The sequence below is a fragment of the Carcharhinus amblyrhynchos genome, chromosome 7 (assembly GCF_965287045.1).
Source record: "Carcharhinus amblyrhynchos chromosome 7, sCarAmb.v2.hapA, whole genome shotgun sequence".
In the NCBI taxonomy this organism is placed as follows: Eukaryota; Metazoa; Chordata; class Chondrichthyes; order Carcharhiniformes; family Carcharhinidae; genus Carcharhinus; species Carcharhinus amblyrhynchos.
This window is the reverse complement of record NC_137330.1, coordinates 96,329,215-96,351,539: the sequence shown is the minus strand read 5'-3', so window position 1 is coordinate 96,351,539 and position 22,325 is coordinate 96,329,215. Positions and strand designations below refer to the sequence as shown.

The 22,325-nt window shown below is 38.8% G+C and overlaps 1 protein-coding gene and 1 pseudogene across 1 annotated transcript in view; both read left to right on the top strand.

Moving 5' to 3' along the window:
* ascc3 (activating signal cointegrator 1 complex subunit 3) overlaps nt 1–22,325 on the top strand; it is a 522,713-nt gene that overhangs the window by 231,695 nt on the left and 268,693 nt on the right. The gene's annotated exons all lie outside the window — the stretch shown is intronic.
* Nucleotides 18,896–19,028, top strand: LOC145345820 (U4 spliceosomal RNA; annotated as a pseudogene).

Sequence of the window (22,325 nt, the reverse complement as noted above, 5' to 3'; positions counted from 1 at the left end):
TAGAGCTAGCCCATTTGGAATTGAAGTCAGGAAGTAATTTTTCATATGTTAGCTAATGAAAATCTGGAACTTTATTCTTCCAAAGACCTCTGGATACTGGGCTAGTTGGAGATTTTCGAGACGTAGACCAATAGATTTTCGTTAAGTCAAAGCTTTCAAGAGATATGTAGCAAAGACTAAATGAAGTTGAAGTACAGATTAGCCATCATCTTCTTAATTGGCAGAATCAAAGAATTCCTGCTCCAGTATATGTTTCAATAGTTGTGCGCTGTCAACCCATATTCCTGGATTTAAGTTGTCCAAATGAATTTTACATGGGATCTTTACAAGTTGAAAAAGAGTTGATTACCAAGCTATCTGTCTGGGTTAGATTTGAAAGAGCATTGGTTTAAATCATTATGGCATTCCATGTCTAATCTTTCTCTGCATAAGATGATTCACTCCTTTAATCATTACTGTAGAATTTAGTTTATCATTGTTATCACAAAGCAAAGGAAACATTTATTATTTTTGAGTGACCTGAAACATCCTTTGGATTTACCATACTTTTCAGTAATGTGATATTAGGCATGTTATGTGATTTTACAGAAGATCATAAATTAGACAGTAAAATATTTGAATGCTGATGGCATATTCTGATATTACATATGGACACTATTATTAGCAGTTTCAGTATTTCATCAGTTCATTGGAGCATTTTGTTATTGCTGTCTAGTGTGTATTTATATGAATTAAATGCTTTGATTAGTCTGACCAAAGAAGCAGCACAATCGTGTGAAGAAATGTGTATTTGTCTTCTGGAAGTGCTTGCTGTTAAACCAATTGAAGTAACTCTGGATTGTTTGCCTCCTAACTAGGTTACTCAGTAATGAAGTCTTGCTATAATTATATGGGGCTTTTGTGAGGCCACACCATAAGAACTGTGCACACTTTTTGTCTCCATATTTAGCAATGCTATACTTGCCTTTAAGGCAGTACGGTGAAAGTTCACTAGATTGGTTCCTGGGATGAGAAAGTTGTCCTGTAATAGGTTGAGTAAATCGGGCCTATAATCTCTAGTGTTTAGACAACTAAGAGGTGATCTAACTGAAACATAGTTTTCTGAAGGGGCTTGACAGGCCAGACACTGAGATTATTTCCCCTAGCTGAGGAACCTAGAATAGTCTCAGTAAAAGGGGCTGATAATTACCCTTGCCACTGAAGATGGGCAGAGACAATGTTTTTACTCATTTGTTTGCGAACAATATGTCAGATTCCAATGAAACTTGGTGCACCAATGGCCCAAGGAAGAACTATTTTTGGTGACGTTATGGATCCTGGCATATTTTAAAGGTTCCATTATCATTCGATAGGGCAATGATAATGGAACTACTGTGTGTCCACCTGGCTTTAAACTCCCTCAATGATAGTGGGCCCTTTTAAACTGTTTCCAGGCTGCTCAAGGCCTCTATGCAGCCATCCAAAAACAGTGGAGTTGCCAAGACCATCCAAGTTGCAACTGTAGTGCAGTCCATACAATGACTTGCATTGATGAGGAACATCCACTGACTAAACTTGAAGACAGCCCTAAAGAACTCCATTTAATCACTGACAAGACCATTGCTTGGCTCTGGAACTATGCACATGCTAAATAAATATAAATAAATAATTCCCCCTATCAGCATCTTGGATGAGTCATTTTTGACGAAAAACCTAATTGGATAAAATCAAGGTCAGAGGCTCTTTCTTGGTGCGTTATTCACCTCTAAATTGCAAATCAGGTGATGGAATTCGAGCCATTTTCCTGGATGAGTACAACTCATCTGGCACAGTGGTTACCATTGCTGCCTCACAGCGCCAAGGACCTGGGTTTGATTCCTGGCTTGGGTCGCTATCTGTGTGGAATTGCACATTCACCCCATGTCTGCATGGGTTTCCTTCGGATGCTCCGGTTTCCTCCCACAATTCAAAGATGTGCAGGTTAGGTGGATTGGCCATGCTAAAGTGACCTTCAGTGCCAGAGAGATGAGCAGGGTAAATATGTGAGGTTATTGGGTTAGGGTCTGGGTGGGATTTGTGATTGGTGCAGACTCAATGGACCAAATGGCCTCCTTCTGCACTGTAGGGATTCTATGATGCTAACTCCCAATAATGCTCACAAATCTGAACACTATCCAGAACAAAACAATACACTTGATTAGTAACCCTTTGCATCTTACATATTCACTCATTCCATCAACTGACGCACCAAGCCTGCTATATGTGCCATCCTCAAGATACACTGCAGCAACTTGCTTTGGCAGACAACAAATTCAATGTCCAGTGTACTTAATCCGTGTAAAACTCAAGGCCACCGTTAAGTGTTCTAACATCTCTAAGCTGCAGATTGACCCTTTAAGCTACCCTTACCATTTTGCAACAGCATAGGGTTATAATAATTTGCATCAATGGAAAAAATGATGATGTCATAAGCTCAGATCCTATCATGGCTACTTGAGAATTTGAATTGTTTAAGTAAAAGTACCAGAATTGGTAGATTGTTGTAAAAACCCAATTGGTTCACTGATACCCTTTGGGGAAGGAAACTTGCATCCTTGACTTGTTCCGGCTGATGTGACTAGTCTCAATTCAATGCAGTTGACCCTTAACTTCCTTCTGACATGCCCTACTGAGCTACTCTGTTGTTAAGCTGGGAAATAGTGCTGGCCTTGCTCGTCCCTTACATCCTGAGCATTAATTTATAGGTAAATAGGACTTCTACTTGTGAGCAATTTCATTAAGCCTGACTAATGTTCTGACTGGAAAAAGAGATGCTAAGCCACAAAAGCTTCATACAGCTGTCACTGTTAAGTACTTCCCTTGTGACTGGGTAAAACCTTATGGCAGAAAAGGTTTAAGATTGAATAAGCACTCTGTGCAACCATCATTCCTCTTTTAATATTGATTTTGTTTTGTCCACTTGGTTGGAGGAGCTGTTATTCGTGTAGGTTGTAAAATGCTATATTTTTTTAAAAAATTGTTTATTTTATTGTGTTATTATACACAGAGTTGAGTCTTGAAACTGAATCAAAAATTGACTTCTGTAAAAGTGGCATAATTTCATTAGCTGAGCTGCCTTTTTTTATTTTGACCTGTTCAAGCAATTGTGATTGCCATTTTACAAAAGTAACATTTCAGTGTATTGTCACTCGTCTCTAGTCTTCATTGATTCAAATGCTTCTCAGTTCATTTTTGAACAGTAATTCAACCCTGAACCATTTTCACATATCATGCAGTTTGTGATAGCTGGCTTCCCCATGAGCTCACTACCTTGGTAAGCATTCATTGTAAGTAATTTAAAGGGCTCAAAGCCTTGTTACCACATTGCAGTGAAATTAATTAGATTTGCACATAAAGACATTTAAACCCCCATTTTGTTTTCATATTGATAACCCGAGTCTGATGTACACTGATATGGTAACCCCTTAAATGTCAGCCATGCAGTGTTATATTATTTCTTACTTTAACCACAATGCTCATTAGCACAGTACTCAGCGCAGCATTTATTTTGTATTGTATTAGTCCAAATGTCAAATGCTACCAGTAAAGAAAGACAAAGTATGTAAAGTGAAGCATTTTTGGGTGGAAGAAAGTATGAAGTGAAACACTCATAATATACAATACTGAGGAAGGTATGTGCATTCCATTTTTGGTATAACTGTCCCTTAAGAGCTTTCATTTTATAAATGAATGCAAAGCTTCATATGACAGCAGAATGAGTAACAAATTCCAAGCAGCTTATAACCAAGATAAGTTTTGAAATTTTTCAATGAGTTGTCAGTAGTGTCATATATATCCGGGAGAAAGATTCAGTACTGTCGTATGTGTATCACAGTATATTTAGCTATTACATGCAATGCAGACAATTGTTGGCACAACAATTACAGGTGTTCAGGAAAGATATGGACGGATTTAGTGAATTTATTAGTCTTCTACAAGCATATAATTGGTAAAGGACTGGTAAAAGGAGGAATGGGGCTGATGAGGCACCAAAAAGAGGATCTATGCACAAAGGCAGAGGATATTGCTGAGGTACCAATTGAATACTCTGCATCTGTTTTTGTCAAAGACAAGACTGTTTCCAAAGTCATAATGAAAGAGGTGGTAGATAGGATACTGGATGGGCTAAATATTAATTATGAGAAGATGTTAGACAGGCTGGCTGTACTTAAATTTGATTACGTCCTCAAGAACAGGTCAAGGGAAGTAAGAATAAACTTGTGGAAACTGTGAACACTGTGCAATCATCAATGGACTTCTGACTTGATATTGGTGAGAAGGTCATTGATGAAGCAGCTGAAGATGTTTGATCATAGGGCACTACCATGAGGAACTCCTGGAATGATGTCGTGGGGCTGAGTTGAATAATGTCCAATAACCACAACCGTTGTCCTTTGATCTATGAATGACTACATGCAGTGTAGTGTTTTCTCAATTTCCATTAGCTTCCATTGCTGGGGCTGCATGATGCCACACTCAGCCAAATGTTGCCTTAATGCTAAGAGCAATTACTCTCACTTCACCTCCAAATTCAGCATTTGTTCTCATGTTTGGACCAAGGCTGTAATGAAATCTGGAGTTTGTCTTGCTTGGCATTATTGTGAACTGAGGAGAATAGTGATGGACTGCAACAAGGCATAGATTGATGGAATAGACAGACACATGACAGATGAAACTTAAAGCAGAGAAGTATGAAGTGGTACATTTTTGATGAAAAAGTGAGAAGAGTTAATATAAAGGTGCAAAACTAAAGGGACTTGATGTAATATGTACAAAAATCATTGACGATGGCATGGCAGGTTGAAAAAGCAGTTAATAAGGCATACAAAAGTGAAGTAATGATGAAAATTTATAAAACACTGGTTCAGCCTCAATTAGATTAAAAATAAAGTTTATTTATTAGTCACAAGTAACGCTTACATTAGCATTGCAATGAAGTTACTATGAAATTGGATTAGTAGGTCCAATATTGAGTCCCACACTTTAGGGAAGAGCGTGAAGACATCAAAGAGGGTGAATGATTCTGCTAATGCAGAACTTCAGTTATGTGGATAGATTGGAGAAACTGGGAGTACTGTGTGCAGTTTTGTTCGCCGCACTTGCGAAAGGATATATTGGCCTTGGAGGGAGTGCAGAGGAGGTTCACTAGGCTGATACCGGAGATGAGGGGGTTGGCCTATGAAGAGAGACTAAATAGACTGGGTCTGTACTCGTTGGAGTTTAGAAGGATGAGGGGGGATCTTATAGAGACGTATAAGATAATAAAGGGGATGGATAGGGTAGAGGTAGAGAGATTCTGCTTAGAAAGGATAGCAGAACTAGAGGACACAGCCTCAAGATAAGGCGGGGGGAGCAGTTTAGATCAGAGTTGAGGAGGAACTTCTTCACTCAAAGGGTGGTGAATCTGTGGAATCCTCTGCCCATTGAAGTGCTGGAGGCTACCTCGCTAAATATATTTAAGTCACAGGTAGATAGGTTTCTGATAGACAGGGGAATTAAGGGTTATGGGGAAAAAGCAGGAAAGTGGAACTGACCCGCTTCAGATCAGCTCGAAGGGCTAGATGGCCTACTTCTGCTCCTATTTCTTATATTCTTATGAGCTGTTCTCCCTGGGAAAGAGAAGATTAAGAGAAAATTTGATAAAGGGTGTTCTAAGTCATGAGCACTCTCGACTGAGTAGATTGGGAAAGACTGCTTCCATTGATGCAAAAGTCAAGAACAAGAGGATACTGATGTGCAGTGAATGGCAGAAGAACCAATGGTGACATGAGGAAAAACTATTTCTACACAGCAAGCAATTTGGATCTGGAATGCACAGTCTGAGAGTGTTTCTGGGGCAAATTCAAGCGAGGATTTTAAAAGAAAATTGGAGACCCACCCAAAGAGAAAAAGCTTGCGGAGCTACAATGAACATTTTGAGCAGTTGGACAGGCTGAGTTGCAGTTGAAAATATCTATCATGAACATGATGGGCTGAATGGCCTCCTGTGCTGTAACCACTCTATTTTTACTGGGACCAATTTAATGAGGTTAAAGCATTACAAAATGTCAGTTTCTCAGGTGGGTGTTTTTTCTGCAGTGTTACTGTTTTTCATCTGTGTAATATTAAGATTTCATTTTAATCGCGGGTCCCTTTGCATTATAGAGTCCTGCTACAACTGCCCTTGATTGAGGGCACATGAGGTCATGCATTATGTAAGCCTCAGGTACTTGAAGGTGTCTTTGGGTTGTTGTTGTTGTAAATGATTGAAGCTTTTTTGTTGGTCTTATTTTAATCCAAACTCCGTTGATGTAACAATTTTTTTTATCATATCCCTATTGACTGTTGTTCTTTGTGCATCATTGTCTTTGTTTTGTTTTGATGAGATGCATTTCTATGTTCCATAAGTAGTGTTTGGGATGTGTGTAGTTAACAATGCAACACGATGAATTCCAAGTAATATCCAAATTATTTTTTTCTCATTCTTGGCTGCTTTGCAAAGGATCAGAATACAAACTATTAAGTTCTGTGTTGCTGAGTGGTAACATCTTCACCCAGTCCCCCAATCCGTTCGTTTCCTCCACGTACTCCAGTTTTCCCCCACAGTCCAAAAGACATATTGGTTAAGTGCATTGGCCATGCTAAATTCTCCCTCAGTGTACAGAATGTGGGGACTTGGGGATTTTCACAGTAACTTCATTTAAGTGTTATTGTAAGCCTACTTGTGACTAATAAATAACTAACTTTTCTGAGTCCAGTTTGTGTACATTTTCTTTGAATCCCCTCAGCCCTGACCCTACATTGCCCCATTGTAAGCTGCTATATTTTTGACTGGATGGGCCACACAGACTAGAATCCTGTTCCTAAATAGCTCTAAGTCTCCAGCTCTGTCGTATCCTTTTAGGCTTTCCTTAGAATCCGTGCCTTTTACTAAGCTTCTGGCCAGCCTAGCATTTTCTTCTGGGACTCAGTGTCCGTCCTAACTAATTGTTACACTTCATGTTGCGATCTTCTCCAGTTAAAGACATTTTATAAATGCAAGTTATTGTAGTTGAATCACTCTCTGCCAGTCTAAAGCAGCTAAGTTGTTAAGGAATGGCATTAGACAGGTGTGTGATTAGCTTCTTTGCCATCCCCCTCAATCATAGACTGTGCTCAACTGTCTGGGAGAGAAAGAACCACTAATGTCACCATCATTTATGCCTGTAAAGGCAGTACCACTTAGCTTTGTTTAATACATTCTTGTTGTGTTTTTCTACAGGAATAAAATCATAAAATAAAAAATAAATTCCTCAAATGCCCTGTTTAATCAGTAATAGAAATGATCAGAAAGCCTAAACAGTATCTGAAAATGTTGTTGAGAATGTTTCATTAACACTCTCAGTAATTTATTTATTGGATATCAGCCAAGCATCCATTAGAATGTATGGATAGTTTAATTTAACAGGAGCATTATATGGCTAACAGTGAGTTGGAGCATTTTTTCACATTTCAAATTATAAGCCCAATTTATCTGTTGGATGAATAATAGATTTAATTCATATAGTGCCTTTCATGACCAGCCAAATTAGTTTTCAAGAATATTCAATATTTTAATGTAGGAAAAATGGCAGCCAATTTGTGCAGAGCAAGCTCCCACAAAGAACAATGTGATAATGACCAGATAATCTATGTTGATTGAGGGATAAATATTAGTTAGTGCACAGGAGATAATTTCACTTCTCTTCTTCACAGTGGTGCCATAGAATCTTTTACATCCACCCAAGAGAGCAGACAGTGTCTCGATTTACCATCTCTTGTGAAAGATGCCTCCTCCAATCGTGCAACTTCTCCTCAATAATATACTGGACTGACAGTCTAAATTTTATTGCTTAAATTCTCTGCACTGGAACCTGAACTCTTAACCCTCAACTGATTCAGAAGTGAAAGTGCTACTCACTGAGCCACAGCTAACTTGAGAGCATATGTTAATAATGCACCAAGGAGGAATTGTGCTGGAGGTGGGACAATAGAAAACTTGATGTTTTATATGTTTTTAAAAAAATATTTATGGGATATGGGTGTTGCTGACTTGGACAGCATTTATTGCCCATCCCTAGTTGCCCATGACAAGGTGGTGGTGAACTGCCTTCTTGAACCGTCCCTAGGTGTAGGTGCTGTTAGGAAGGGCATTCCAGGTTTCAGGCCCAGTGACAGTAAAGGAATGGTAATATATTTCCAACTCAGGATGTTAGAGACTTGGAGGGCAACCTCCAGGTAGTGGTGTTCCCGTTGTGTCTGCTGCCATGTCATTCATTTACAGTGTTATGTAAAAATTTTTTTGGGCCAATATGTTATTAATATTGAGACAAGGAAGCAAATATATTGCATATTTGTGTTAGATAAACCTAGATAGATCTAAAGTTGAAGCAGGCAATGTGTATGGGTATGGTATGTTTGCATTGTTGGATATATTTTATACAGTACAAGATTTCAGTCAATATACATTGCAAATGGTCAAGTTGGAGAAGAAACTTTACTGTTTAAAACTTGGTGCTGCTAAGGATAATAGTTTTAGATCGTCTTCTTACTTTCTCCATTTATTTGGATATGAACGTTTTTATTTATGAAAACAAAATGCTACACATGCTGAAAATCTGAAAAGCAAAACATAAAAAGCTGGAAATGCTCAACTGTTCAGAAAAAACAGACCTGAAATAGGATTGGATGGAATGAGGTGGAGTTGGATGCAGATCCACCAGGTTTGACTGTGAAAGTGAGCATTGTCAAGGACATGATAAGAAAGATTTGGTACATAAAGCATAGGTTAGTTCCCATCAGGAGTATTGTGTTCAGTTCTAGGCACTGCTTCTCAGGAATGGGGTATTAGCTGGCCAGACAGTGCAAAGATTATGGACAAAGACTTAGAGAAAGTGCATAGTTTCAAGTAGCTGGGGTCAATGACAGCAGAAGATAAAAGCATGGATAATGTAAATTAAGCAATGGATTGGCTCAGGTTGGAACAATTGGAAAAAGTGCAGCGGAATGTTATTATAGAGGAATGCTGCTAAAACTGAAAGGAAGAATCTGCAAAACAATTGAGATTGGCCTTGTTACACAGTGCAGAAAAATGAACGAGAGAAACAACAATTGGATACTAACGAGATTATGTGATAGCTTTGTGGAGAAATGAGAAAGGACAAAATCAGAAACCGGGACTCAGTGAAGATTGTGGGATAATCAAAATAGGTGAGAAGAGACTGAAATATTATAGCACTCTGAGAAGAGAGTGAGGAAAAGTGGTGAGGAGAATGATGTAGATTGAACCATCAAAAAGGAGAAGAGGAAGACCTAAGACCAGATGGAAAGATGATGTGGAGATGCTGGTGTTGGACTGGTGTGGGCACAGTAAGGAGTCTCACAACACTAGGTTAAAGTCCAACAGGTTTATTTGCCCCTTCATCAAGTGAGATGGAAAGATGTGGTGGTGGGATGCTTAAACTCAGCGGGATTGGAAGAGCAATAGGTGACCCTCAGGAGGGAATGGCTAAGAGCGATTGACCAACATTGTGGTGACCCCAAGTAAAATGGGGAAAGCTAAAAGAGGAAGCAGTTGGTACAGTGCAGATTCACCATTATTTATTCTGGGCCAAAAGAATTATGAGGACATGCTGAAAAGACAATGACCGAAATTCTCCAGCTGTTCATGCCACGGGATTCTCTGGTCCCATCAGCAGTGCACAGCCACCTGCAGGTTGCCCACGGCATGGGATGAAGTCAGTGGGAATTTCCATTGACAGCAACAGGACCAGAGGATCCCACCACTAGTGAACAAAGCACCACCCCCCACTAACAGGAACAATGTGGCTTGAAGGTTGCAAAATCTGGCCTGATATTTATACTTCCTTGCGTAGAGGATTTTTAAGGGGTGACGCAATTGAGATGTTAAGATGATGATAAAAATGTTGATCTGGATAAATGGAGAGAAGCCATTTCCTCTGCTGTTACATAGGGAGAAAATCATTATTTGTGCCGGGGGAGTCTAGAAAAAAGGACACAAGGTTAAAATTTGAGCAAGGCTCCTCAGACATAATGTAAGGATGTACTTCTTCATACAATAATGGAAATGGAAATCTAGAACTCACACCTAAGAAGCTGTCAGGGGTTGGGGCCAACTGAAATTTCAACACAGACAGAATTATGTTAGGCAAGAGTGTAAAGGTTTACAGAAGCAAAGTATGCAAAAAGAGTTAAGATACAGATCACCTATCATCTAGATAAATCGTGGAACAGATTGCAGGAGCTAAATGGCCTATTTCTGTTCCTATGATCAAACGGAAGATAGGGAAGATATATCAGTGACTGTGGACTGGACAAAAGAAAAAAGCAAAAATTACATCAAAGGATGAAACTGAGCTCTTTTACCAAAGGCATTGTAGGAAGTGGCAGCGAATTAAATACTACTATAGAAAAAACAAAATACTGCAGATGGTGGAAACCAGAAAACAAAAATGGAAATGGCTTCAAATTCCATTATTAATTCTTACTTGCAGAGAAGCAGAGTTCAGTGAGTAGACGGCCCATTGTTTATTGGAGTGTGCTTTAGAGAGGGGTGGGTATTTGACATGGTGGGGCCAGGGACGCTGGCAGATCCTGAGACGTTATGTGAATGGGATGTGCAGGGGAGTGTTGCTGATAGTGGAGAGATATTGTGGGCAGTGGTATGTGATAATTACAGGGTTAGCTTCAGGAGGAAGCTTGTTTCTTCCTGGCCCATCTGAATTGTTATGATTCTTGCCATTCTCCCCATTTTTTAAAATCTGCTGGGTTTCCCGAAGTTAGGTAAATGCAGCCAAAAAAACGAAGGCACTTGACCTCTTTAAAAAGTTTCATTGACTGGTCCACTGGTTTGAGGTGAACTTGGATTTGATATAGAAATTTTTGTCAATTTAACTTCTCATCCAAACCCACACCCATCAATCTTTGGGGTTTCAGATTATTCCAGACGTTTCAGATCTGAGATCTTTCTGTTTTGAAGAAGGGTTGTAGACCTGACATGTCTAATCATTGATTTATTGTTCTCCATTTTTGTTTCTCCATTGATTTGCTGCAGACTTCTCACAGAGAACTGGTGTCGAAAAGTTACTCAATCTGACAGCATGAGGGAAATAAATTAACATCAATAGATAGAATCATTAAATAGTTTTGTCATCTTGACACTGCCGGTTAATTCAGTTCCCTTGCGCTATGGAGCTCAGTAGCTGTTGCTGACCAGTTCATTTGACAATGCCATCACTTCCACTGAAACAAGATATAATCAAATTAACTGCAGAGGGACAATATCAACAGAACCCTAAAATCCTTTTTTTATTCAAGTATTTTGATGTAAAACAGGAATGGAATGCTCTGTTGTTTTGCCTTGCAGGTTTTTGGTGTTTGAGCAGCCAATTGGTATTTGCTGTTTTTAATAGTATCTAGATAATTCCTGTGAATATACACTGCAAAAGCACAGTGGAACCTGTGCTACTGCAAACCAAAGTGAGATCGTACACTGTTCAAAATTTCAACTTCATAAAAATAAAATTTCATAACAGCAATGATACTAAGGTGTGGAGAAACAAAATGGAAGTGATTACCTTTGCCCTTTGGAAGCTGATATGGTGACGGTTTTCTGTGGGTAGTAATGAATGGAGGTTCTGGTGGCACAGTGGTTAGCACTGCTGCCTCACAGCGCCTGGGATCCAGATTCGATTCCCAGCTTGGATTACAGTCTGCATAGAGTTTGCATGTTCTCCCTGTGTCTGCATCGGTTTCTTCCAGTTTCTTCCCACAGTCCAAAAGATATGCAGGTTAGGTACATTGATCATGCTAAATTCTCCATCAGTGTACCCAAACAGGTGCTGGAGTGTGACAACTAGGGGATTTTCGTAGTAACTTTGTTGCAGTGTTAATGTAAGCCAACTTGGGACACTAATAAACAAAATAATAAATAAACTTAACCTTAAGCTTATTTCTTTCTGCCCAATGACTGATATACTGGATTGCTCATTTTTAAAAATGCCCTGGGAGTGTTCATTTCGACTCTCACACTGCGAAGAAAGCACTAATCTACGGTGGGTTAAAATCTCCTTAGATCTTATGCTGTGGGAGTATATAGATTTATGAAAAGAACTACACTATCCAACAGATTAATTTTTCTATGTGCTGTGCTATGTTCACATAGTTTTGCAACAAAATACAGAGTCATGCATAGTTGCTCAATTATGTGTCAAAAGCAAATCAATTAATTGTTCATAATATTACAGTATGCACAGACTAGCAAATGAAAGGGTACTTGCTATCGGTAAACTGCACTGTTAAGTGAAAGCAATGTTTTATTAATTGTTGACAATACTGCAGAATTCACATGAGGATAGAGAGGTTTAAAGAAAATATTATTGTCATCTTTGTTAATCAGTTCATTGCTTCAATCTGAAGTAGACAGCTTAGAATGAATGACTTGCACCACCCAGTGGATTATTCCTGTACAGCTCTAATTCACAGGATTCTGGATAGATATGCTTGATATTCATTTTATATGCACATAAAAAAGACATTTCACAAAAGTACATCTGTTTGCTTATTTAAAATCTGGATGGAATTTGCTCAGTGAAATGTACATATTTAAAACCTTTATGAAGTGCTGCCAGGATCCATTTTAAGTTCCAGCATGTCTGAACGAACAACATTACAAATGATCATCACTGTAAAATAGTTTATTGCTGCTAACAATTACTACCACTTTGAAATTTATAATTGCATCATTACGTTTTAACAGGGGACATCTTCCTCAAATTGCCCGATTACAATAATTTACTCATATGATTTAAGTTTGAATCTGGGTGACAAACCACACATTTACATAGAAAATTGGGATGTGTATGCAAGCCTTATTTCTGTAGTGATGTCATTGATTTTTCTGTGATAGACGGCACTTGAAGCAGCATCATGAATAGCTCCGTACTGTTATAAGATAAAAGCTGTCTGGATGAGGTTTTGTTACCTCAGATGCTTTGATATATTCCCGATCTGCAACTCTTTAATGCAATTGTCAGCTTTGGAGTCCACCTCAATTGCTTGAACTAGTGTTATCGGACAATTTGAGAGCAGATGTCCTACGTTAAAACCTACTGATACAATTACAAATCTCAAACTAAAATTAACTATTTTAAAGTGATGATAATTCCTAATGTTTTTTCCTTCATCCAGACATGATGTGAATGAACAAAAAACGAATCTTTGTACCACTCCATAAAGGCTTCAGATGTGTGCATTTCACTAAGTGTAGGGAAATTGTGTTGTGATAAATCATGTATTTAATTTTCTATATAATTTTTATTACCAATAATTCATGCGTAAACAAAATCCTTTAATGATAGCACATGGGTCAAATTTGACCAGCCTTCAAATACATACAAACAATTTTAACATACTTTGACTTCATACTGTTTAGGAAGCATTTGAGTTTTTTCTTCAAAATCCTTTGTGTTAAGCTTGAACCTTGCTAATTTTGTGAAAATGGCTCTACGTTATTTATAGCTGAATATCGCTGTCCCTCATGAACACGTTCACCTTGTTAAAACAGAGGAAATTGAATAGCTCTTAATCAAAGAAAATTTCTCATCTGAAAATTATCACAAGTTGGAATAACGTTGGGACTGCCCTTAAGATCTCTATCAAATACAGAAACTTTTTAAGTTTCTAAATTCCCCTCCTTTGTTTTTTAATTTAGTTTATTTGACATTCTACGTTCTTCGGTTTCTCACATGTGGAAATTAGCTAGATGTATTGTGGGCTGTTCTGCTATAGTAACGATCTGTGCATCGTTCTCCCATTTACAGCTTCCTTGGTGGCTCAGTAGAATAACGAATGACATGCTGTGGTACTGATGGAATTAATTGGACTCTGTCACTGTGCTGATGGGGCTGTTGTTATTCTTTGTATTTCTGTATATGATGCGGAGATGCCGGCGTTGGACTGGGGCAAGCACAGTAAGAAGTCTCACAACAGCAGGTTAAAGTCCAGCAAGTTTATTTGGAATCATGAGTTTCAGAGTGCTGCTCCTTCGTCAAGTGAGTGGAGCCACCATCAACAGATGAGAAAAAAGAACAAAGAAAATTATAGCACAGGAACAGATCCTTTGGCCCTCCAAGCCTGCACTGACCATGCTGCCCATGTGAACTAAAACTCCCTACCCTTCCGGGGACCATATCTCCCTGTTCCCATCCTATTGATGTCTTTGTTCAGACACCTCTTAAAAGTCATATCATATCTGCTTTCACTACCTCCCCTAGCAGTGAGTCCCAGGCACCCTCCACCCTCTGTGTAAAAAAAACTTGCTTCGTACACCTCCTTTCAACCTTGCCTCTTAAATCTATGTGCCCTAGTAATTGACTCTTCCACCCTGGGAAAAATCTTCTGACTATCCACTCAGTCCATGCCCCTCATAATGTTGTAGACTTCTATCAGGTCGCCCCTCAACCTCCATCTTTCCAGTAAGAACAAATCAAGTTTCTCCAACCTCTTTTCATAGCTAATGCCCTCCATTCCAGGTAACATCCTGGTAAATCTTTTCTGTACTCTCTCCAAAGCCTCCACATTTTTCTGGTAGTTTGGCGACCAGAATTGAACACTATATTCCAAGTGTGGCCGAACTAAGGTTCTACAAAGCTGCAACATGACTTGTCAATTTTTCAACTCAGTGCCCTGGCCGATGAAGGCAAGCATGCCGTACGTCTTCTTGACTACCTTCTCCACCGGCGTTGCCACTCCTAGTGACCTGCGTACCTGTATACCCACATCCTTCTGCCAATTAATACCCTTAAGTGTTCTGCCATTTGCTGTACACTTCCTATCTGTATTAGACCTTCCAAAATGCATTAGCTCACATTTGTGCGGATTAAACTCCATCTGCCATCTCTCTGCCCAAGTCTCCAACTGATCTAAATCCTGCTCTATCCTCTGATGGTCCTCATCACTGTCTGCAAATCCACCAACCTTTGTGTTGACTGCAAACTTGCTATTCAGACCAGTTACATTTTCCTCCAAATCATTTATATATATATATATATATTACATATATTACAAACAGCAAGATCCCTGAGGAAAGCCACTTGTCACAGCCCACCATTCAGAAATGCACCCTTCCACTGCTCCCTCTGTCTTCTATGATTGAGCCAGTTGTGTATCACCTCTGATCCCATGCAGTTTCACCTTCTGCACCAGTCTGCCATCAGGGACCTTGTCAGAGGCCTTACTGAAGTCCACGTAGACAACATTCACTGCCCTACCCTCATCAGTCATCTTCATCACTTCCTCAAAAAATTCGATCAAGTTAGTGAGACACGACCTCCCCTTCACAAAACCATGTTGCTTTTCGCTACACATCCAGTTATTTCCAAGTGGGAGTAAATCGTGCCTCGAAGAATTCTCTCCAATAATTTCCCTACCACCGATGTCAGGCTCCTGGTAATTACCTGGATTATTCTTGCAATCTTTCTTAAACAAAGGAACAACATTGGCTATTTTCTAATTCTCTGGGACCTCCCCTGTAGTCATGATGTGGAGATGCCGGCGTTGGACTGGGGTAAACACAGTAAGAAGTCTCTCAATACCAGGTTAAAATCCAACAGGTTTATTTGGTAGCAAAAACCACTAGCTCTGAAAGCTAGTGGCCTTTGCTACCAAATAAACCTGTTGGACTTTAACCAGCTGTTGTGAGACTTCTTACTGTGACCTCCCCTGTAGCCAGTGAGGTTACAAAAATTCTCTCACGGCCCCAGCAATTTCCTTCCTTGCTCCTTTCTGTATTCTGCAGTATATCCCGTCAGGTCCTGGGGACCTGTCTACCTTAATGTTTCTCAAGAATCCCATTATCTCCTTTTTGACCTCAACGTGACTCAAACTATCTACACAACCTTTCCCAGACTCATCATCCACCAAATCCTTCTCTTTGGTGAATACTGACGCAAAGTGCTCATTTAATACCTCGCCTATTTCCTCTGGTTCCACGCATAGAGTCTGTCCGCTGTCCTTGGGTGGGCCAACCCTCTCCCTGGCTACCCTCTTGTTCTTTATGTATATCAGTTGTGAGATTTCTTATTGTTCCTGTATAGAAAGAGGGAAACCATCCAATATTCTTGTATCTTTCTTCCCAGTGACACCTGCTGGAAATTGTGCATGTGTGGATATTGGGTGAGAACAAAACGCAGTCTGAATTTGACATTGCAATATGTCACAAAAAACAGTACAAATTCAACCTGGTCAATTCCAATTACCATCCCATCAGCCAACTCTCAATCATTGGTAAAGTGATGGAAGGAGTCATCAACAATGCTATCAAGTGGCACTTGCTTTGCAATAACCTACTCATTGATGTGCACTTTGAGTTCTGTCAGGGTCACTTGGCACTTGACCTAATTACAGCCTTGGTTCTAAGATAGACAGAGGTGATGTTATAGTAACTGCTCTTGACATCATGGCCATATTTAACTGACGGTGACATCACGGAGTCCTAGCAAAGCTGCAATCAATGGTAATCAGAGGGAAAACTCTTCTTTGGTTGGAGTGATATATGGCAAAATGAATGATGGTTGGAGGTTAGTTATCTCAATTCAGGACATCACTGCAAGAGTTCCTCACGGTAGTGTCCTAGGCCCAACCATCTTCAGCTGCTTCATCAATGACCCACCTTCCATTATAAGGTCAGAAGCGGGGATGTTTGGTGATGATTCCACAATGTTCCAAACTATTTGTGACTCCTGAGATAATGAAGCAATACATGTCCAAATGCAGCCAGTTCTAAACAATATCCAGTTTTGTCCTGACAATGTGGCAAGTAACATTCACACCACACAAATGACAGGGCAATGACTAACTCCAACAGGAATTAATCTACCCATTATCCCTTGACATTGAATAGCATTACTATCACTGAATATCCCACGACCCCACAGAGATTACAATTGACCAGAAACCGAACTGAACTAACCATATAAATATATTGTGGGCAAGAGTTCTCAGAGGCAAGGAATCCTGCAGTGAGTAACTCACCTCCTAACTTCCCAAAGACTGCCCACCAATGAATAATGGCCGCAGTGTGTATCACGTACAAGATGCACTACAGGAACTCACCAAGACTTATGAGGCAGCACCTTCACAGTAACTTCATTGAGTGTTAATGTAAGCCTTACTTGTGACTAATTAATAAACTTTTACTTTCAACTTCCAAATCCATGGCTGCTATCATCTGGATGAACAAGGGTAGCAGATACATGAGAGCACCACCACCTGGAGGTTTCACTCCAAGTCACCCTCCTGACTTGGAAATATATTGCCGTTCCTTCACTGTCACTGAGTCAAGATCCTGGAATGCCCTCCATACTAGCACCATCGGAGTACCTCCGCCACAGGGACAGCAGCAATTCAAGTAGTCAGTCCACCACCACCGTCTCACGGGCAATAAAGATGGACAATACATACTGGCCTAGCCAGTGACGCTCATATCCCATACATTAATTTTTAAAAATCCTCAAGATGATGATTAAATAAAAGATTTGGAGTTCATGAGTGCTGTGATGTTCCATCAGTGAATGTAGTAATTATAGATAAGTTCATCAAAATGTTTAGTCACAATGTTTTTAAATCTGTAAATCTAAGTCCTTAGAATTTGGTTTTTGCCAGCATATCCAAATTGATATTGAAATTGACATTTAGGCATCACTGATGCAATAAAATAGCAGCTATCACTGTTAAATTCTGATGAAATTCAAGTAGAATTTGTTTGAATTTGACAAGAGAAAGTTGGGATGCAAGTTTTCAATGGTATCAATTCAGAGTTTAGTGAGTCCTACTCACAGGAACCATAGGAATGGTTAATATAAATATATCTCAACAATGTGGTAGGAATTGCTGTTCACTTTTAGGATTAAGACACATTATTGGAACAGAGGTGATTTTTTTTCTGCATTTTATCTAATATGTTGTTCTTGAAGTGGTTTAGTGCTGACATTGAGTGGGAAAAATTGGAAACCTTTTTCATCTGCAAGGAGTGATCACCTTTAATTTGACAAGCAGAAAATATTTAACTTTAAATGCCGATGAGAGATTAGGTCCAGCATTACATCGCTATGTTTTGACAGCAAGCCTTCAGAACATGGCCAATAGTAAAAGTCTTGCCTAACCGACAAAAGAATGGACAGCAATCTGCTGACCTATTCCACATCACTTAGCAAATTGTAAGTTTCAATTTGGGGCCGTTAACATTTCCATGTTAGTTCAACTGTTAAATACTCCACCAAATAAGAAATATTTCTATTGGAATAAGGGAGGTGATAGCCTTGTGATATAATCGCTAGACTATTAATCCAGAAGCTCAGCTAATGTTCTGGAGACCCGAGTTCAAATTCCCCCATCTACTGTGGTAGCTGGTGGAATTTGAACTCAATAAAAGATATCTGGAATTAAGAATTTACTGATGACCATAGTTGATTTCAGAAAAACCCATTTGGTTCACTAATGTCCTATAGGGAAGGAAATCTGCTGTCTTTACCTGGTCTGTCCTCCAGAGCCACAGCAATGTAGTTGACTCTGAAATGCCTTCCAAGCGGAACTAGGGATGGGCAATAAATACTGTCCAGCCAGCGACACCATGTCACATGGATTCCATTTTATGAATCACCCTTTCAGTCTGCAAGCATGACCTTATGAATTTAGTTGCTTGCCGTTTTAATTCATCACCTTGTTCTCATCCTCATTTCTGTTCTTGCCTGCTGCACTGTTCCATTGAAGCTCAAGATGAGCTGGACGAACAGCTTTCACCTTCCGCTCAGGCATCTTTTGGCTTCTAGATTCAATATGGCATTCAGCAATTTCAGACCATAGCTTTGTGCAGTATTGTAGCCAGTGAGATTTAATCGAGGCACGGTCATTGCTCCTTAAAAACTTTTCCCAATACTGTGCTATGGTGAATAAATAAATTCAACATTAGCAATTTTTGGTAGTCTCTTCAGAAGAAAAACAGAAACAATTTAGACCTTGAAATCTGTCCCTCATTTCAATTCTTTTTTTCCATGTGCTTGTCCTAATCTTCTTGTTCATGTTTTTGCTGTCAGACAGAGCTGCTCACTATTCTATCATTCACATTCACATTCACTCTGGGACAAATGTTTTGGTTCTTTGTTACAACCATTGCTGTGTCTTTTGTTGCATGACATCTTTCTGGTTTAATCTCACTCGCCCTCTACATTATTCCATGGACTCTTTTCCCCTTGCTCCCCCAACCCTCCTTTCAACAGCATAAAACACATCACATTTCTACCTTCTTTCAGTTCTGAAGAAGTCATATTCAATTTGAAGTGTTAACTCTGTTTCTCTCACCACAGATGCTGTCAGATCTATAGAGTATTTCCAACATTTTCTGTTTTATATTGGAATGTTTGTTTCCAAATGATGTCAGTATTTTACTTTAAGCACAGAATAGTATTTTAAATGAATCTACTCAATCAATCAAAATCAAGTGCAAAAAAAATTGTGGGCATATTTAATTTAATCAAAATTTGGATATTTATACCACACTACTTATACAGCAAAAATATATAAACCCTGACAAGGAGAAAGTACCAGGCTAGATGGGGCATACCAAACAGTTCTTTTTCTTCTTTTTCATCTCTTCCTTTTTTTGCCTTAAGTGTTCATGATGTCTCAAATTACTCAAGGATGTAAGTTTGAAGTCAGCATTGATCTACCTTTTCTCTCAACCACCTAGAGCAATGGCTTCTCTCAAAAACTTACCTGCCATACACTTTTTCAGAAGTTAACTTTAGAGGATAATTAATATAGCATCAAAGTTCATCTTAATATAAAATGTGGAATGGTGTGTAACATTTGTATAAGCCATGGAGTAAAAGACCACCCTTAAGTTACCTTGCACTTTCTAAGGGTTTCTATAACCAACACAAGTACAGTATGTTCAGGACTGACAATGAAGGATTCACTAAAGTAACTTCTGTTTTACTTCCACACTAAGTACCTTTCATACTTCAGCAAGCAAGCTCCTCAATTAGGCAAGGTTAACTGAAAATCCAAAGACATATTGGAAGCAAGGTTAATTGTTTTGAGTATTTAGCCAATTGCTCTCCCACTATTGCAGAGATCTCGCCTGACCATGATCTCTTTTCAACTGAGTGACACCTAAGAATGATCATTCCATGAGCATTGTTTCTAGAGAAATTAACTCTTATGTTTCCAGTCAAAAAAAACTTTATTGCTCTAACCAAATCCTGTACTTATCTCGAGCTGATTTTTGATAAGTGTATAATTTTTAACAATGAGCCAAGATGGTTCTTTTGAAAAATAAGTCTTGGGAGGAATTTGAAATAAGGTTTCACATTAATTGGGACTGGTGATGGCAATTGTACTGAATGCTTGAATTAAGAATGAGTCCAAGTGTTAACATACTTTTGTAATGCATAGTGCAGCATTAAGTCGGAACTACAGGATAATCATTTTCATCAAGAGCTAAGTGATTAGCATGTCAGTTACTGTGCTCCTATCGCTCACCCAACATAGATCAATTAGATAGGCAGAGAACTGAGAGCAAGTCACTTCTTTAGCTTGAAACTGGTATATAGCGTAGTGAAGACAGCAGAAGAATGATTAATGGTGGAGTCATATGTTAATTCATTTCATTTGTATATTGTTAAAACTGATAAGTTCTTTGATGCGCTCAGAATAATATTAGAAGATGTAGAATGAAAAAAAGGCTCAGTCAGTAACACCACTGCCCCCCCCCCCCCCCCACCCAACACACACACACACACACACACACACACACACACATACACATTATATATACATTTTATATTGGAATGTTTATGTTTCCTAATGATGGCAATATTTTAATTTGAGCACAATGTAGTATTTTTAATGAATCTACCCAATCAATTAGAATCAACTACAAGCAATGTTGTGGGACTCGATGGGCCAAATGGCCTTTTGGCACTGTGTGCATTCTATGATTCCATGATTTGTCCCTTTGTTCATTTTGATTTGATTTACTATTGTCACATTTATTAGTATATACAATGAAAAGTATTTATCTTACGTGCTAAACAGACAAAACATAGCATACATAGGGAAGGAAAGGAGAGAATGCAGAATTTAGTGTTACAGTCTTGGCTAGGGTATAGGGAAAGACCAACTTAATACGAGGTAGTGTCCTCAGACTTTTGTATCTTTTTCCCAATGGAAGAAGGTGGAAGAGAGTATGTCCAGGATGTGTGGAGTCCTTTGGGCATGTAATGCCTTAATGGAGATATCTAATTGTTGTTAAAAACTTGATGATAAAGCTTTGTGGAATTTCTTCTTAGTCCCTGATATTAAATTAGCAAAACAACAGTACATCCTTTTTAAAAAAAAGATTATCCTTTTAAGACAGTAATGAGATGAAATGTTTTCTCTGAGGGTAATGAGTCTTTGAATCTCTTTTTCTCAAAAGGCAGTGAAAGTCGAGTCTTTGATGAGGTAGATAAATCCTGATAAGGGGGTTTTTGGGGGTATGCAGGAAGTTACAATCTCAGATCAGCTTCAATCTTACTGAATGGAGAGCAAACTCAATGGGGCCGATTCCCACTCCTAATACATAACTTGGAGTCCCACAACTTTGATCAATTGTATTCAACAAACATACATCTGAGGTTTGAGTGATATAATTATCCTGAAATTCTGCAGGTCTGTATCGATGCCTTCAATTGTATTCTGAAATATTTATTCAGTCCTTTTTGCGACAGTGTGAACTACATTTTTTGGGAATCTATACCATCTCCAGAATTCCCTGTGATGCACACTAACCCTTATTTTCCATGTGTGTGTTTTCATAAATCTAAAATTACATGTTAGCAATGACAGAAGCAGAAAATCTCACCCCATATCTTCTTTATTTTGTACATTAGTGGGAGATTTTATTTTCTAATTTTTAGTCTGACTTCTGAAACGTTGCCAGAATTCATCATTTAAATGATAGTTGTCAAAGTGGCAGAGGTTCAAACTGATACTTAATAGTTTTTAAAAGTATGTTTTTTAAAGATACACCGGAAAAACATCTTCTTCAAAGTTGTCTCAAAATACGTTATCATGAGAGAGGAATCTTCTGGTTACTTGAACTATGAGTGGTGCCAGTTCACTGTGCAGAAACATTTCATCGAATTGAAGACCCAACTTTGTTCACGGATGTTTATCCGGTTGTGCACAACAATGCAAGATTTAAAACAGTTTCAGTGACTTAAATGTCAGGTATAAGAAAATTGCAAATT